We start from the raw sequence: 19513 nt of genomic DNA, 5'->3' as shown, positions 1-19513 counted from the left end.
CTGAATGACAGAGAGAGACTGAATGACAGAGAGAGATAGACTGACTGACTGAGAGAGAGAGACTGACTAAGAGAGAGAGGCTGACAGACTGACAGAAAGAGAGAGATAGAGAGACTGACAGAGAGAGAGACCGACTGGCTGACAGACTGACAGAGAGAGAGACTGACTGACTGACAGACTGACTGACTGAGAGAGACTGAATAACAGAGACAGAGTAGACTGACTGACTGAAAGAGAGAGACTGACTGACTGAGAGAGAGAGAGAGAGAGAGAGAGAGAGAGAGAGAGAGACTGTGATGGAATTAGGGTCAAAGTGTGTATGAAGCTATGCAATGCCTCTTAAGATTGCTATTGTCTACTAATAAAAATGTATTATCAAAATCTGCTCTTTGTAGTTACATCTGCTTTTGAAAAACTGCATTGTCGCATTGTCTAATGTTTTAAAATGGAAAGGAGAAGGAGCAGTGGATGTACTTTTGTCAAAACTGAACGATAAGTGGGCCTGATGTTGTATATCATGACAGGAGTCTGCAGCAGGAAACCCTCCTAGAATTGGGTAAACTTCCCCGGCCTACTGATGGCAGGGACCCTGCAATGAATAGACCACCACCTATCATAGCCTGCTGGCAGACTAAGCCCAACCTTTAACTCCACCATCAAGCGTTACTTATCACAACTGTATTGGTGACAGTGGCGTAACAATAGCCCGCATCCCCTGCAGTATGGCGGGTCGCTGGCCTGAGAGCTCTAGACTGGCACGGGGAATGGGGGGGGCCTCCATGTAGTTTGCAGGGGGGCCCCCTCAAGTTTCGTTATGCCACTGCTTAGAACAGCGTGGTCTCAGAGACAGGGAGCATTTCGGCCACCAATTGGAAATGGATAAAGTGTACATAATAGGAATGTGCCCCTAATTGGAGGTCCCTTCGTGTGAATAAAAAAAAAAATCAATAATATTGCACCGGATAGCACCAGTGGTTTATATATAGAAGTATTTGTTGGCTTAACAATTATGTACGACAAATAATGTATTTTTCAACGACATATGTAATAATGTCTACATTTATAATAATAATAATAATAATACTGGATTTTATACAGCGCGAACAGCTACCTCGCGAGGAGGTGTCCCGGCGCTAGTAGATCACTGATAACCTTAGGCATACAAAATATGGGAGCTATCGTGGCTGGGAGAAGAGCCAGGTCTTTAGTAATTTCCTAAAGCAGGGTTCGGAGGGGGCCTGTTGAATAACTTGTGGCAAGGAGTTCCACAGAGCGGCGACGTTGGCTGAAAAGGTCCGACCGCCTAGTCGGGCCTTCTTTGCCCGCGGGATGACCAGTTGGACACGGTCATTGGATCGTAGTGCACGGCTTTGAAAGTATCTAGGAAGGCGGTTTTTCAGGTATTGTGGGCAGGAGCCATACAGAGATCTGAACGCAAGTGTCAGAGCTTTGAATTTTATCCTGTTGGCTACTGGTAGCCAATGCAGGGTTCGAAGATGCGGAGAGACTGACTGCTTGAAAGGGATTCGCAGTAACAGTCTCGCAGCCGCATTTTGAACTACCTGAAGCCTATGAGTCAGGTATTTTGGTAGGCCCAGGTATAAACCATTGGCATAATCCAGCCGTGAGGTGACAGTCGCGTGAACAACCGTTTTTCTACAACTCTCCGGTAGGAGCCTTAGGATTTTTCGGAGGTTTCTCAGCTTGCTGAGACAGCATCCGGCCACTTGTTGGACATGGGATGAAAAGGACATGTTATCATCCCATCTCACTCCAAGATTTTTTGCCGAGTGACTTGGTGAGGGGGGCGGGCCCATCTCCGTGGGCCACCAGAGCTCATGGGCGGGGAGGGGACCCTTGCTGAAGAAGATGACTTCGGTTTTATTGGCATTCAACTTTAATTTATTAGTGTTCATCCAGTGTGCTATATCCTGGAGACAACCTTTGAAATTTGAGAAAGAATCATGTGTCATCTCCGAGTACGGAAATACCAACTGGGTGTCATCGGCATAGGAAATTGCCTTGACACCCCAGTTGGCAATTAACGTAAAAAGAGGAGCCAGGTAGATGTTGAACAGAAGGGGGCTGAGGGCCGATCCCTGCGGGACTCCACAGCCAAGAATTTTGGGCGTGGAAGAGAACGTCCCAAGTGTTACCTTCTGCGTTCTAAGCGATAGGTAGGAGTTTATCCACCCTAGTGCTCTGTCCTGAATGCCTATCTCTGCGAGCCGACTGAGTAGGCTGGCGTGGTCCACCGTGTCGAAGGCGGCCGATAGATCCAGGAGTACCAGCATTGCAGAGTCTCCTGCATCCATCGACCACCTCACTGACTCGGCTACCTCTATGAGCGCTGTTTCCGTACTGAAACCGGGTCGGAAACCCGATTGAGTTTCATGTAGGATGTTGTTGGTTTCCACAAATTTACTCAATTGTCGCTGTATAATTTTTTCCAGCATTTTTCCCGGGGCAGCTAATAGGGATATTGGGCGGAGATTCGTCAGGTCGTCAGGGTCCCCATTGGGTTTCTTCTTTAGGGGTAGGAGAGTGGCATGCTTCCAGACGTCAGGGAAAATGCCCGATGCAATTGAAGAATTCCAAATACATTGAAGTATCGGGGCTACCGAGTCTGCAATGGCACTCCAAAGTTTAGCTGGGCAGGGGTCGTCCGGGGAACCGGATTTGCATCGGCTAAGTTCTTGCCTTACCTCATTCAGTGGAATGTGCATGAACTGGGTAAAAGTCTCTTCTAGCTCGCCTTTATTCGCTATGTCCTGCTTCACTGTTTTTGTTATTGGACCAAAAGAGTCGTACACCTTTTTAATTTTCTGTTCAAAATACTCAGAAATTTGCTCACATAGCGTAGCAGTGGGTACAACCTCTCTTTCAATACATTTTGGCTTAAAAAACGACTGTACCACTTTAAAAACTTGTTTGCTGGACTGTTCTGCCTGAAAAATTAAGTCCGCATAGAAGCGCTTTTTGCTTTTCCTAATAGCTTTCCGGAATTGTTTAGAGGCTTCCTTATACCTGGCTTTTTCTTCTGGACCGTAGTTTACTCTCCAGAGTCTCTCCAGTTTTTTACAGACTGCTTTCTCATTCCTAAGTTCCTGCGTGAACCAGGGGGCTGAGGGAGAGTCTCTTTTAGATAGGGCCCGGGAGGCTGGAGCAATAGAGGAAACCATCTTTCTGATCCATTCATTAAGAAGTATAGCATCCGTATTGGAATTATTTGTCAGGGACGGGATGGTTTGCGCAAGGACAGGGCGCATAGTATCAGGGGTCAGTTTTTTCCACTGCCTCTTCAAGAAGTACCGTTTACTCGAGACAGGGGTATCAGTCGCAATATTCAGTGTGAATGGAACAAGTGCATGATCTGACCATGTCAGAGGAAGAGGTGTCTCAGACTGCACATTCTCAATGTTTGAAAAAATGAGATCAATAGTGTGGCCCCCTGTATGAGTAGGGCCCTCATTGATCAGTCTGAGACTGGCCATATTTAACGTGGATCTTAGCAGCTCTGCCATGGCACAGTCAGGTTTGTCCATGTGGATATTGAAGTCGCCTACCACAATAAAAAGGGGGTGGAGAAGCGAACTCTGGACAATGGTGTCCAGTAAAGTCGTAAGGTAGGGGTCTGTACCAACCGGTGGGCGATATAACACTAGTCCTGCTAGTGACAGCTGAGGGCTCACTTGGAAGCAAAAGTGGAGGCCATCAATACCTTGAATGGCAGTAGGGGCAGAGGATGTCAAAACTAAATGCTCTTTAAAAATAATGGCTACACCGCCGCCTCTTTTTGTCCCAGGGCGGTTAGCGAGGCATATTTTAAATCCCGAAGGGACTGCAAGTGCAATGGAGGTCGAATTGTCCTCCTTGATCCAAGTTTCAGTTAGAAACAATATATCCCATTCCTGCTCTTCAAGTAAAAGCCAGACATCATCTGCGTGTTTGGCTAAGGATCTACAGTTAAGAAGGCCCGCCCTTAGGTTTGTTAAAAATAGGGATTTGGGCTTAGGGGATATCACAGAGGCATCACTGCCAATAGCTATCCCACAGTTGTTACAGGTCTGACTAATTTGAGAATAAGTTTCAAATTATCTTCAAATAAACTATACTGGCAAAAATGTTTCACAGTACAAAGCCACTGTATGACATATCCTGAAAATGCATTTGAAACCTGCAAGCACTTGTTGCTAAACACATTCACAGGGTATGAATAATAAATGAGGAATAAGTGCTGCTCAAAGCATCATTATACCAATTTATTAGTTTATACCACTCTATTATCATAGTTTACTCTTTCAACATATCTTTATAGATTATGTCATATTTTCAGCTCTGTCTAGGTTACTTCAACGGCCTTAATTGTAGCTATGAAAATCTTTATATTAAATATTATTACAAGGAGCCACAGATATTATTAACAGCTTACAGTCTAGTAATACAGGTGTTTTGGCAGTAGTGGCTCGTGGAGGGAGTGCCTCGGGGAGGTGGGGCAGGGTGGGGAAGGGACAGGGTGAGGGGTAGTAAACGCCAGCTCATGGTCAACCAGAGTAATGTACACAAATAAATAAATAAAACTAATTTTGTTGCTCGCTCTGAAATGGCAAATGCGTTTCAGCGCTCGCAATGAAATTAGTTTTCATCAGTAGTTTACTACCCCCCACCCTGCCCCTTCCCCACCTGACTGCTCCGCGGCACTCCCTCTACGAGCCGCTACTGAGTGTTGGGCCTGGCCATTTTGGCAGGGTGACCCCCAGATTGTTGCCTTCTGTTGCTGTCCTAATGCCATTTTGTTGGCATTAGGATTCTGTGGACTTTTTCTCTGCTACCCAGTGGTAACGTGCTTGTGTTTACTCTCTCAGACACAGTACAGTTGATATCTACCTGTTTGGTACATTTAATTTACTTGCAGGTTCCTAGTAGAAGGTGCTAAATGTACTCAGGCTTGTAAATTAAATTCTACGAGTGGTCCTTTTAAAACAGTTTTAAACTGCCATTTCAAGCTTGCAAAATAAACCTTTTGCCAAGCCTAATCTTTCATCTTCACCATCTTCACCAATGTATAGCACGTTTTAGAGTGGAAGCTCAGACACCTTACTACTTTTTAGCCATGGAGAAGTTCACAGAGTCCTAAAGCCAAGAGAAATATGTGTCCGGAGAAAGGTGAAAAATCTGGGGGTGACCATGCACTAAAGGTGTATTAGGTACACTAACATGTAGCTATACTATGCTTTGCTCAATAATAAGGCAGAAGGCACTCCTGGACATAATGTATCCTCTTTGTCCTGAAGCAACACAAACGGATTTGCGAATCTGGGCGTACATATTACAGTGGTGCACATTCTAACTGCATTCAGGAAGCGAAAACATAAAGGCCCACATGCATCAAGCATTTTTGTAGTCGCAAACGGTGCGATTACTTAAAATCGGCCGTTTGCGAATGCAAAAGTGCTTTTTGGGATGCATGAAGAAATTTTAGAATTCGCAACATTGTTGCGAGTTCTAAAATTGCGGGTGCTTTTAAGAAGTCGCAGATGTGCGAATTCTTAAAAGCAATGCATCATTACTTTGACAAGTGGAAATTCGCAATTAGGGTTCCAAATTTACCGAGTGGTTGAACCTTAGGACATGTGTGTGTGAAACATGATGCGAAAAATACATTTCAGGGGTGCAGGGGGGGGTCCTTTGGACCCCCCCCTGCACCCATGAAATTTTCTAAGTGCCACTCGCAATTTGCATTGACTCCTATGGGCCTTTTGGCCCATAGGAATCAATGGGAATTGCGAAAATTAACTTAAGAATTCGGTATTTCTTTGGGATTCGGTAAAAATTGCGATTTTTACCGAATCACAAAGAAATACCGAAAAAAATGATGCATAGCATTTTGCACTTCTTAATTTGCGATTCCTTATTTTTCGCAAATTAAGAAATGCAAAATGACACAATGATGCATGTGGGCCAAAAAGTATTTCTAAGGAAATACTAACTATAAATGCTGCTAAAAGAGTAAAAGAGTGGATTGGAAATAAAAATGGTTCCAGCATTTTATGTTCTGAATGCCCAATTCTTGCAAAGTACCAGAGAACGGGTTTTATAATAGCAGGTCAAATATCGCATTCAATGTAAACACTTGTTGATGTAACTTCTTACAGAAACCATCTTTGTAGCATGCAAGATTCACTGAGGTAATTCTGGGTATTGCTACGGAAAATTGGCCTGAAAAATCATTTTGAAATGTGGCACTGATCTGGCGTATATTCTCTCATGCATATGACAACGTCATAGTAGACATTGTTTCACAAGTTGTAAATGCATTGAAATAATATGCAACTGTATATTATTTACTGTGGTATCTCATCAAGCCACACATTTGGGAAGCTTTCATAATTACAATGTTATGTTATGTTATGTTAAAATCAATTTATAAAGCGCTCGTACGCCCGTGGGCTTCATGGCGCTATAGGAAGTGTGAAGAATCCGTACAACATAACACTAAGCTAACAATGGCTAATGGTAGGCTTGAGAGAACAACCAGGTTTTTAGTCTCTTACGAAAGGTGAGCAAATCCTTACTCTGCCTAATCGGTAAGGGGATGGAGTTCCAAAGTGAGACTGCTAGATGGCGAAAGCAGCAGCCACCCTGTCGCTTCCTTTTAAAGCGAGGCACCTCCAATAGGGATTTTTGAGCAGAGCGCAGGCTTCTAGTGGGGGTATATTTAGAAACCAGACTGCGAATAAAGGCAGGGCCTTTATCTTGTGTAGCCTTGAAGGTGATACAGCCAGCTTTAAAGGCTATGCGCTGGGAAATCGGAAGCCAGTGTAGCTTTTCTAGTCCTGGTTTAATAGAAGACCATTTTGGCTGTTGTAGAATGAGTCTAGCCGCCTGATTCTGGACTAGTTGAAGTCTCTTTGACAGGCCCACTGGAAGTCCCAGGTAGACGCTGTTGGAATAGTCCAGGCGGGACATGACCAAGGCAATAGTGACCTGGATTAAGGCAGACTGGGTGAGTAAGTGAGCAATTTTTTTTATTTTCCTCATTTGGAAAAAGCTTGCGGAGACCACGGCACCCACCTGGGTTTTTAAGGACAGGTCCGTATGGAGCGTGATACCTAGGCTCTTTACAGCAGTGGACCTTACAGGGGGAATGCCCAGGTCTGCTGGCCAGTAGTTGACACTCCAGCTGGATAAACTGTTCCCGGGCAAAAGTAGTTCTGTTTTGCCCGGGTTAAGTTTTAGATGGTTTTCGTTCATCCAGCAGTGGATGTGTCTCATGGTGTTCTGAAATTCGGACACAGCATCAGGGATGTTCAGTTGGAATAATAGCTGTAAATCGTCCGCATAATTGAACACCGTGACTTTAAATTTCTTAAGGGAATGAAGAAGAGGGCGGAGATAAAGATTAAATAATAAGGGGGATAATGACGACCCCTGCGGGACTCCACAGGTGGATGTATGCCTAGTGCCTATAAAGCTGCCTAGTTGAATTGCCTGAGTCCGGCCCTCGATAAAGGAAGTGATCCAGCTCAACGCTGGTCCTCTCAGGCCAGCCTGTTCGACACGGTTGAGCAAGATGTCATAGTCAACCGTGTCGAACGCAGCCGAGAGGTCAAGCAGCACCAGGGCTTGGTGTGTATCGGCATCCGTATTGGCTCTAAGGTTGTCTTGAAGCGCCAGGATCACCGCCTCTGTTGAGTGACCTGGGCGGAACCCCGCTTGGTTAGGCTCCAAGTAGTTGGTGGTCTCGATAAAATTAGAGACACTCTTAGAGACATGAGCCTCCAGCACCTTTGAGAGGTAGGGCAGCAGGGAGATAGGTCGATAATTTGTAAGATCCGAGGGATCCTTCCCTTGTTTTTTTACCAAAGGTATAAGGAGGGCTTTTTTAAAATCTGTGGGGACTCTGCCTTGTCAGAGGGATTCATTGAGAATAGGCAGGAGTGCATGTGGGAGAGATAGGCCTAATTCTCTAAAGATGGAATGGGGGCAAATATCATTAGGTGATCCTGATTTGATCCGTTGAAGGAGTTCCGACAATTGTTTGGGGTCAATCCGGGGGATGTGGTCTAAGATCTCTGGATTCATGTATGCGTCCTCAGTGGTGTTGCTGGCAGGGTGTAGTGGTATACTTTGTTTGATTGTAATGATTTTATTAATGAAATAGTTATTCAATTCATCACATAAAGCTTGAGAATGTGCGATAGGTAGTGACGAGCGCTCACCGTTACAGAGGTCGTTCACTATTCTAAAGATGTCTTTAGTTTGATTCTGAGATTTCAAAATTATGCCTGAAAAATAATCGGTCTTCCTCTTAAGAATGTTTTTTTTGGTAGAGACGTCGGCTTAGGCAATAGGCCTCTTTATCTTGTGGAAGATAATTTCTGCGCCAAATTCTCTCTTTTTGCCTGACCTCTAGTTTAAGTTGTTTGAGGTCCGCAGAGAACCATTTATGAGCCTCTTTGTCGCGTGAGCGGGAAAATTTTACACTAGGGGCATGAATATTGGCAGCACTTTGGATCCACAGGAAGAGCGCTTCATAGATTTCATCTTGTTGATGATGTACTTAGTAGGAGTGGCAATAACACTTTTGGTTCAACCTGGTTACCTAATTTACAAAGCCATTAAACATATGTATTCTTTATTCTGTTCTTTATAATTCCGTTCTGTCTTTAATCAGGAAGATTCATGATCTCGAGAAGGAACCTTGGCATCCACTGTATTTTCTTATCTGGACTTATCAGTGGGTGTGAACCGGCTTCATGATCCCAGTAGATACAGAATTACTCAATGTTAAACTAGAATAAGGGACAAAGGAACGTGGGAAAAAACATCTGCCAGCCACTTACTTTTAGGTTAGTGGGAGTGTAATCCCATGATGAAATGTAGCTTACATTATGAGAAACAAACATGGAGCCAGTGCTAATACCCATTTGCTGTATGACTGGGATGGATCTCTGAATACAGAACCCGACACAGCGATCTTTGGCACCTCTGCAATGAAATAAGAGAAAGGAGTAAGTCGGCCCTGAAATGTCATTTTGTAAATACTCCCACCACAATAAACATATCTTTCCCTTAGGCTCAAAGCAAAAGGGACAATATTTAATCTATAATATCTTGAGGCATAACTCCCTTTTCTTATTTTTGTCTCTCAAAAGTGTTAAATCCAGTGCAACTCCTCCGTTAAGACAGAGGATCGTCACCCCACTACTCTCTGAGCAGTGCACAAAGGAAAAATGAAATGATATGGACACAATATTATTATGATTATATTTTTCAGTGATGTGGTGGGGAAGGGATGTGCTCTCCTGATGGACAGCAGCAGCCTGCAGGGAATAGGAGTGGTAGGCACCATAAGTGTGCATGATGGTTTAGCCGACTGTCTCAGAACGGCCAAACCGTCATGCACACTTAGCATTTCTCCACCGAGCTGTGTTGCACTGTCAGGTGAAGAACAGACCCTGTCTGTGTTGAACCAGGACAATCAGACCAATCACGATGCTGCTGTCATGCTAGTAATGCTATTACCAGCATGACAGCAGTGTCATGATTGGCTCAGAGGAGTCTGCGAGCCTCTGTGCTGCCTGAACTCAGGAACAGAGGAGGACAGAGGAAAGGCAGCTGTACAAAGGTAAAAGATACTTTATGTTTTACCCCCTACCCTCCCAACCTTCCCCAACTCGCTGCAACGCCATTTCTGGTCACCAGCAGCCACCACCTCTTATAGAAAATAGCTGTTAGACCTGGCACCTTGGCGTGAGTCTCCCTTCCACTTTTTCCTGATGTGCCTCAGATGTTTTGCTGGTGTTCGATGCTCAGGGTACTGCGCCACGGCCAATCCATGCCACAGTGCAAGTGCTCCCAATGTAAAGTGTATGTGTAATTGATTTCCACGATTGGATTATTTGGTTTACTGTCAGTCCCCAGTAAAGTGCACGAGGCATGCCGGGGCTTGTAGATACAAATGCTGCTAGTGGGCCTGCAGCGCTGGTTGCGCCACCCACAGAAGCGGCCTCGTAAGAGATGTCTCGGGTCCGCCTTTGCTGACCCCGCGTACAGTCTAGTACTGTCACGCTGACTGCGCAAGTGCCCACACTTGCCAGTCCCAGAACCTTCCCTCACCTTCATATCAGTCACCCCTATGGTAGGCCTACGGGCAGGGTGCATTGTAAGCGTAAGGTAGGACAAGCCTAGAGTGTGGCATGTTCTAGTACTGAATTACCGCCCTTTCTCGTTCTTCACTATTGAAGGGCTACCTGTTCTCTTAGGTAAGATGAGCTGTCGGAGCTATTACATGCTATAGTCCCGGCAGGCTCAGGGAACACGGTAGCAGGTCGAGTTTAGTATGCCTGAACTCAGAATACTAAAATACTTCCTTTAGTAAGGTTTATTTTAATTTACTGTGTTTTCAAATACTACTTTTGGAAAGTTAGCCTTTTCTCGTCTAACTGTTCAGCCCGCCTCTGCCAGGATGTGTATCTGCTGTCTGGGTTTGTGTGAGTGACAGGGCTGGGAGATTCCCGGAGATAGTCGGGGGCTGCAGGTGGTGAATGGGGTGCTTACACCAGGATGGGTGGGCAGAGTAGTCCTTGACTCTGAATAGGGTTGTGCTCCACCACCACAATGCTGGCTCCACCTACTGCGGAGCGTCTGATGTCTCTGCCCTGCACCCTGAAAGAAGACAGCAGCGTCCTGTCAACAAAGTACTCCAGAACCGGGTTGAACCAGGCTCAGGCCCCCTGGCCTGCAAAGACAAGAGAAATGCAGTATAAATATAGGAGCCCCGCTCCTTACAAATCAGATCCAGTTTTGACCACGACGAACCTCTGCCTGCCTAGAAGGACCAAAAGAAGCTGAAGGACGGAAACCAGTCTGTATCCTGTTGGACTGGCCTGCAGTGGAGCCCCACTCATTCCAGAGTGGCTCTCCACTTCAGTGCCGGCCGCCTGCTCTCCTGTCACCTCGCCGCTTACGGAGCGCGCTGTGTGCCTCTCATCTTCTCCAGCCGGAATCTGCACAGGGAGCATTTTCATAGCCTCGGACGGTCCGTACGTCGTAACGTACCCGACTGTCTCGCTTTGCGCTCCTGCATACCAAGGCTCGTGCCGCACCTCAAGAAAGGCCTCCCCGTACCGTGGTACTGGAAGCCTGGTGCTACACCCGTCTGCCCGGGAACTCGACGCCCCTCACAGATCCATGAGTTCAACCCGGCGTGCTCAGAAGTAGTACGTCCCGCAGGCCTGAACGGCGTCTCGCCCCGTGAGCTGCATCGATACCGGATCGCCGCAACCCTCCACAGTCTAGCTCCCCCTCCTCGCTCCTCAAGGGGGACTGAGCCGGAGAGATCCTCTGGAGAACCGTCGGCCTCGTTCGGGGTCCGCCTCACCAGTAGCCACGCCTGAAACGCCTCGGACTTCCCCCAGCAAGGTACACTTGAACTCAGTCCCGAGTTCATATCAGATCCAGGGTCCGCAACGTTCTTATTTCCCTGTCATCGTACCTTGCCAAACAATGAACATTGAAAGACTAAGTTTGCCTATTGTAATCTGGTGACCTCAACTTACTAAACGTTATTTGGTCTTGTGATAATCCTGCTGGAATCTATTTTTTATATAAAGTATATGTATTTTTGATACAACCATCCGACTGGAGCCCTGTGCACTTCAGGATAAGTGGATGGGTCCATTTGAGGTTGTGGAGCGCAAGAGTCCTGTCACCTACCTGGTGAACTTGCAAACTCCCAGGAACCCTTTGAGGGTCCTACATGTTAACCGCCTTAAGCCCCACTTGGAGAGGTCCGAAGTGGGCATGCTGTTGGCAACCGATGACAGAATGGAGGAGGAGACCGGACCTCTTGGTGGCCTCTGAGCGAGATGGGTCAGTGGATGGAGTTACCCTCTCACCCTCCCTGACCGCTGCGCAGCAGAGTGATTGCCGCCAGCTGCTGGGGCAATTCTCTGACTTGTTCTCCCTGGTTCCGGGTGTCACCGATTGGTGCGTCCATGATGTGGACACGGGAGACAGCTTATCGGTGAAGCATAAGGCTTACCGTGTGACTGACAGGGTACAAGCCTGCATCAAGGAGGAAGTCTCAAAGATGTTTGCTCTTGGGGTGATTGAGTCCTCCAGCAGTCCTTGGGCCAGCCCAGTGGTCTTGGTCCCAAAGGCTGCGGCGCCGGGAGCCACACCCGAACTCCGGTTCTGTGTGGACTATCGAGGACTCAATTCAGTCACAAAGACTGACGTGCACCCCATCCCCAGAGCTGATGAGCTCATCGATCGGTTGGGAGCTGCTCGGTACCTCAGTACGTTTGACTTAACGTCTGGGTACTGGCAGATTGCCTTAACTGAAGGGGCCAAAGAGAGGTCAGCGTTTTCAACCCCAGATGGGCACTACCAATTCCGGGTCATGCCCTTCGGGATGAAAAACGCCCCTGCTACCTTCCAGAGGTTGGTCAACCAGGTGTTGGTCGGACTGGACGCGTTCAGTGCCACCTACCTGGACGACATCGCAGTGTTCAGCGGAACGTGGAAGGAACACTTGCGGCACCTTTGGGAAGTGTTGGCGGCTCTGCGCAAGGCAGGCCTCACGATCAAGGAAAGCAAGTGCCAGATCGGGCAGGGTTCGGTGGTGTATTTGGGACACCAAGTTGGGAGCGGCCAGGTGGCACCCCTTCAACCCAAAATTCAGACCATCCTGGCTTGGGAAGCCCCCAAGACCCAAACGGAGGTGAGGGCCTTCCTGGACTCACTGGGTACTACAGGAGGTTCGTCACGGGATATGGCACCATCGTTGCCCCCTTGGCAGAGCCGGCTTCGAAGAAGCAGCCCCGGAAAGTGATCTGGACCGACGCCTGTCAGGTAGCATTAGTGCAGACAGACGCTTCAGAGCATGGGATAGGGGCTGTCCTGTCACAGACGACTGAGGAGGGCTGGGATCACCCTGTGGCCTTCATCAGTCGAAGGTTACTTCTAAAGGAACAGAAGTGGAGTGCGATTGAGCGAGAGGCTTTTGCTGTGGTCTGGGCCCTGAAGAAGCTAAGACCCTACTTGTTTGGGTCTCACTTCCGAGTTCGGACAGACCACAGGCCCCTCAGATGGTTGATGCAAATGAGGGGTGAAAACCCAGAAACTGTTGAGGTGGTCCATTTCTCTACAGATTATGGACTTTACGGTGGAACACCGCCCTGGCATAGACCACGCCAATGCTGATGGTCTGTCGATGTTTTTCCGCCTTAGTGATGAGGAACTCCCTGGGGTAGGGTAGTTCTCCTCACCTTTCAGCTGGAGGGGACACGTGTTAGACCTGGCACCTTGGCGTGAGTTTCCCTTCCACTTTTTGCTGATGTGCCTCAGATGTTTTGCTGGTGTTCGATACTCAGGGCACTGCGCCACGGCCAATCCGTGCCGCAGTGCAAGTGCTCCCAATGTAAAGTGCATGTGTAATTGATTTCCACAATTGGATTATTTGGTTTACTGTCAGTCCCCAGTAAAGTGCACGAGGCGTGCCGGGGCTTGTAGATACAAATGCTGCTAGTGGGCCTGCAGCGCTGGTTGCGCCACCCACAGAAGCGGCCTCGTAAGAGATGTCTCGGGTCCGCCATTGCTGACCCCGCGAACAGTCTCGTACTGTCACGCTGACTGCGCAAGTGCCAACACTTGCCAGTCCCAGAACCTTCCCTCACCTTCATATCAGTCACCACTATGGTAGGCCTACGGGCAGGGTGCATGTTAAGCGTAAAGTAGGACAAGCCTAGAGTGTGGCATGTCCTAGTAGTGAATTACCGCCCTTTCTCGTTCTTCACTATTGAAGGGCTACCTGTTCTCTTAGGCCAGATGAGCTGTCGGTGCTATTACACGCTATAGTCCCGGCAGGCTCAGGGAACACGGTAGCAGGTCGAGTTTAGTATGCCTGAACTCAGAATACTAAAATACTTCCTTTAGTAAGGTTTATTTTAATATCCTGTGTTTGCAATTACTACTTTTAGAAAGTTAGCCTTTGCTCGCCTAACTGTTCAGCCCGCCTCTGCCAGGGTGTGTATCTGCTGTCTGGGTTTGTGTGAGTGACAGGGCTGGGAGATTCCCAGGGATAGTCGGGTGCTCCAGGTGATGAATGGGGTGCTTACACCAGGATGGGTGGGCGGAGTAGTCCTTGACTCTGAATAGGGTTGTGCTCCACCACCACAATGCTGGCTCCACCTCCTGCGGAGCGTCTGAAAGAAGACGGCAGCATCCTGTCAACAAAGTACTCTAGAACTGGGTTGAACCAGGCTCAGGCCCCCTAGCCTGCAAAGACAAAAGAAATGCAGTATAAATATAGGAGCACCGCTCCTTACAAATCAGATCCAGTTTTGACCACGACGAACCTCTGCCTGTCTAGAAGGACCAAGAGAAGCTGAAGGACGGAAACCAGTCTGTATCCTGTTGGACTGGCCTGCAGTGGTGCCTTGCTGAGAACGGAGAGGAAAGGACCAGAAAGGACTTTGTAGACTTGTGCCTGAAACGATCTCCAAGGGCTTGATCGAGAGCTTGCCCCCTGAAAGGTACCCCAGGACCATTGGGTTCTATCTGCTTGTGCCCGTCTGCTGTTGGGCCTCAGTTCTTATTCCCTCGCCAGAGTTGTGACTCGGGTGCCTTTGCCCCCTCCCAGGTCGTGACAGCTCGGAACTTGGTCTCCCCATCGTAGAGAGCCCCGCTCATCCCAGAGTCACTCTCCGCTTCAGTGCCAGGCCGCCTGCTCTCCTGTCACCCCGCCGCTTACGGAGCGCGCTGTGTACCTCTCATCTTCTCCAGCCGGAATCTGCACGGAGAGCATTTTCATAGCCTCGGACGGTCCTTACCTCATAACGTACGCGACTGTCTTGCTTTGCGCTCCTGCATACCAAGGCTCGTGCCGCACCTCAAGAAAGGCCTCCCTGTACCGTGGTACCGGAAGCCTGGTGCTACACCCGTCTGCCCGAGAACTCAACGCCCCTCACAGATCCATGAGTACGACCCGGTGTGCTAAGAAGTAGTGCGTCCCGCAGGCCTGAACGGCGCCTCGCCCCGTGAGCTGCATCAATCCTGGATCGCCGCAACCCTCCACAGTCTAGCTCCCCCGCCTCGCTCCTCGAGGGGGACTGAGCCGGAGAGATCCTCTGGAGAACCGTCGGCCTCGTTCGGGGTCCCCCTCACCAGTAGCCGCGCCTGAAATGCCTTGGACTTCCCCCAGCAAAGTACACTTGAACTCCGGCTTGAGTTCATATCGGATCCAGTGTCCGCAACGTTCTTATTTCCCTGTCATTGTACCTTGCCAAACAACGAACATTGAAAGACTAAGTTTGCCTATTGTAATCTGGTGACCTCAACTTACTAAACATTATTTGGTCTTGTGATAATCCTGCTTGAATCTATTTTTTATATAAAGTATACGTATTTTTGATACAACCATCCGACTGGTGTCCATTTGTGGAGGGTCAGTGGGTGTACTGTGTGTGATCATGAATGCTTAACTTACTATCGCCCTGAGGATTAGCCTTGTCTGCTCGCGCCAAACTACCTAGAGGGTGAGCAGGTGTTATTCGAAGAAGTTCCCTTACCCTGACGTGGAGCTGAGGGTCCTTGCTTGTCACAAGTGCATACCTGTGCCAACCAGAGACCTCCGGTTCCAACAATAGCAATACATAAAATTAGGTTTACTGTGTCATTTTCTTAACAACCATGTGAGTGAACTGCCAGGTCCCAAATTGCTGCCACTCAATTCTGCAAGGCACTGGCTCTGCTTTTTATTTATTTCCTTTACATCACAAGCAATGTTGTCATTATATTTTAATATTTGCACTGTGATTTTTTACAGCTTCATTATTTATTTATGATGTTTTGTCAAGGGTGCACACTTTATGAACCTGATACACAGACATATGAGGCTTGATTTAGATAAAGGCAGGCAGCCCCTTTCTCTGTCAGGGAGATGGAGTAGATTACTCCATTGCTGTAACGGAAGTGCCAAGCTGGCGGTCATTTCTAAAGCACTGTCAAGGCAGTTCCTGCCAGTGCTGTTTACAGTTTAAAAATGAAAAAGAAAACAGTTTGTTCCAGGTCTCCATCCACATGATGGAGCCGTGTACCAAATTGTTTTCTTCTTATTTTTTAAAAAGAAAATGTTCTCCTCGCCATAGGAGTACTCTCATGTGGCGACGGGAGCATTTAGAGGTTTTCACTGCCCCTTACTGCCAGGGTTTTCCTGTTTGTGACGGGCAGTGACAATTGACCTATGATTTTACCCATTTAAATTAGGTGGGACGAATTAGAGGTCTGCCTCTCATGACCCTCACTCAATAGGGCCATTGGAGAGGTTTAATCACGACAGAGACAGAGAAGTCTTCGTTGTGATAAAACCAAATGTCGGCCAGCATGTAAATTTGGCAGGTGGACCACATTCTCTGTGGTTCATCACCATTGCGATGGAGTATCCTGACTGCCAAGAATTAAATAAGGTACTTAGCCCTCGATGCAAGGATTCACCCTTCCTTATTTAGATACATTAGCCTCATTTACGAGGAAATGAAGCTGCGCGGCGCCACAAGCCATTTTGCTGCACTGAGATGCATCATTTTAAAAGCAAAAAGATGGGCATTATTTACAGCAATACGGCCCATCACTGTGCTCTCCTCCGCGCCTGCGCAAAAACAGCAGCCATGCGCCAACGCAGGCACCCTTGCACCATGATGCAAGGGTGTCTTCATTGCAGGGATGATTTTTGTTGTGCAGGAAGGGACCTTCCTGCATAGAAACAATCTGGTGGCATTTTTCATTTTCTAAGTGCACTGCAGAATGGAGCACAGATAGAATGAGGAAAAATGAGGAGAAATCAAAGGATTCTGGGGCATTTCCAGGTTTATGAAACATAAATCTGGGAAAAGGGCAGAATCAATGGGTTTTGCATGGAACACCCACATCAACACCCATGGCACGCCCCTTTCATGCAAAGTAATATGTGAAAAGGGGCCATATTTACATGGCCATAAAAAGTCAAGTAATGTGGGTTTGGGTGGCCTTAAAAAATATGGGCCAGCACACTGCGACAACTATGCATCAAATAAAGTGACACACCGGTGGTGCAATGGACTTGTAAATAAGCCCCGTGTTTTTTGGCAAGCTATGCTAGACCGATGGTCACAGCAAGGACCTCGGACTGCACTAGGCTACGCAATTTCTTCATCAGTACCATTTTCTTACTTATTTTTGCCTGGGATAATTACAGTTCTTTCACGTTTCTATACATGTGCATTGGGATCATGAAAGACGTGTGGGCGCGGACTGATGCAGACTTCTTGGTATAAACACATATTTAATTATTTGAAATTTAAATTCCTCTGTTTACTTGCACAATAAACCACTGGGCGAAGTACCGTGATGTGAACCGCGTGTGAAGAACATGTATTGCTTGAGTATGATAAAAGAACATCTTTTTCATTACTGGACTAAAAATTGATCACAAATACAAAAAGACTGGCGGTCGGCACAAGGTCATGTCATTGCAGATGATGAACCCGCATAATGGTTCTGTGAATCATGAACAATGAAATCCATCACTGACTGCAGGCCTTGATCTTCTGGCAACCTTTGATATCACCATGCGTCCTTGAAGGTGAATCCATTTGCTTGAAATAAATGTGCAATATTTATGTTCAAGGACCTTACACATGCCATCTACCTCATTCCAGTTACAAGGGGTACAGAAAACCATGGCTTCAGCCATGCGTTAGGTATCTGTACTATAAATTATGCGGTTACTACGAAGCAAATTATGTGAACGTGCTGAGGACAGAGCTGAACCATGAAGTGGGTGCTTGCAAAGAATACTCTTGGATTCTCTGTATCACCGATTACCATGGATTTTTATTTGTGTGCTAGACCCGCGCTGATGGGGAAAACAAACTAAAATTGAAAACTAACCTGGAACTGAGTGACAAGAGTTGCCATTCAATAATATCTGTGTAAATACAAGGGCGCGTACACGCAGTTTGGTCCTTCACCCCAGACAGGGATGACTGCCAGCATTACATATAGTAGCAGTTATTACCAGCATTAGTTGGTTTCAGGCTATGGTGACAGGCAGGATCCCTTAGAGAGCGAGTGAAGAGACACTCTTGGGATCAAGAAGAGCACTGCCCATACTGTCATTTAATATCCTGATCAGTGGCTTTCATTAGTGAAGACTTGCATTATTTCATTGGCTGAGATAACCACATCCCCACTGCCACCACCTTGGAAAGCTCCTCTTTAGGTCGCATGACAGAATAAGGCGCCTACAGATTTGCGTGTTTCCAATTGTATTGTGGTCACCAGTGCTGCTTGCTACAAGTACGACTACTGCTGGCTGGTGGAGCCCGGGGATAAAATTGTAACAGACGTGTAGATTGAGTGAACCGGGCTCCCTTGGTGACCAGTCATCGCGAAAAGAGTGTTTAGAGCTGATTCAAAGGCACCCATAATCAGTAAATAGATTTGCAGTCTCTCTAAAACCTGTTGCCTGCATTTCAGTTAATATTCACCCACTTTTCTAATATTTTTAATCATGAATTTGGTCTTTTGCAAAGGTAAATAGAACAGCAATTGCCAAAATCAAAACATGCATTATTGCCAGATATATTTTGTTCTGAATTTGGCTTATCTAATGACACAAAGGGAGACAATGTGTATGGTAGCAACTTTATGGAGCTACCAATTGATGGCATCTATTACTGAGAAAGTCAGTCAAATGACCTTTCGTCAAAGCATGTGGAGCACTTGATTAAGTAACATACTGTTTTACCTGGAGCACAGTAAATTCCTGCTATAAGGAATCCAAGTATTGATGTCATTGATCCACTGACTCACCATGGAAAAAGTAGCCATTTATGCACTGTAAGTCTGACATCAACAACTGTGAGGGGGCTTTCTGGACCATGTGTTTCGCATTTAGATCGCCATGGGAAGTCTAGGTTTTCTTTCAGTCCTAAATCCTACGGCAGACCCACATGCCGACCCATGAGTTGCAGAGGCCGGAAAATGTGTACGAACCTCGTTGCACATGTAGCTAAGACTGCTGAAAGCAGAAAGGCATTACAGATGTGACTCCAAGAAAGGTTCTGCTTACACAAGGTCTAACATGTTGGTTGCTACCAGAAAATACCGTTGTGTTTAGCCAAAGTTCAATATTCGACCAGTAGCCCTTCAATGGTCGCCACTCCTGTGTATTGTGAAAGGAGCGCTCAGTCAAGCATCCCTGGGGACACCCGTTTAGCCGGTTGTATGACGTTTCAACGCATGCTTTTACCACGCATGCCTTTACAACGCAGGTATTACAACGCAAGTCGTTACAAGGACTTGCGATGGGGGGCGCTGGATAGTGGAATAGTTTAATTTTCTATTCCAACTCCAGTCCCCGTGGATTGTAGGGAAGGCGTTGGATAGAAAATTAAACTATTCCCTATCCAACAGCGCCCTCCAGAAAAAGTCATTGTAACACCTTTCGTTGTAATTCCTGCGT

At 47.0% G+C, this 19513-nt stretch overlaps 1 protein-coding gene across 1 annotated transcript in view; it reads left to right on the top strand.

Moving 5' to 3' along the window:
• The window catches only part of SYT12 (synaptotagmin 12), an 858259-nt gene that overhangs the window by 662226 nt on the left and 176520 nt on the right, over positions 1-19513 (top strand). The gene's annotated exons all lie outside the window — the stretch shown is intronic.

This window comes from Lissotriton vulgaris, chromosome 2_1 (genome assembly GCF_964263255.1).
Source record: "Lissotriton vulgaris chromosome 2_1, aLisVul1.2, whole genome shotgun sequence".
NCBI lineage: Eukaryota > Metazoa > Chordata > Amphibia > Caudata > Salamandridae > Lissotriton > Lissotriton vulgaris.
The sequence above is the reverse complement of the archived record's forward strand: the minus strand, read 5'-3'. Positions and strand labels throughout refer to the sequence as shown.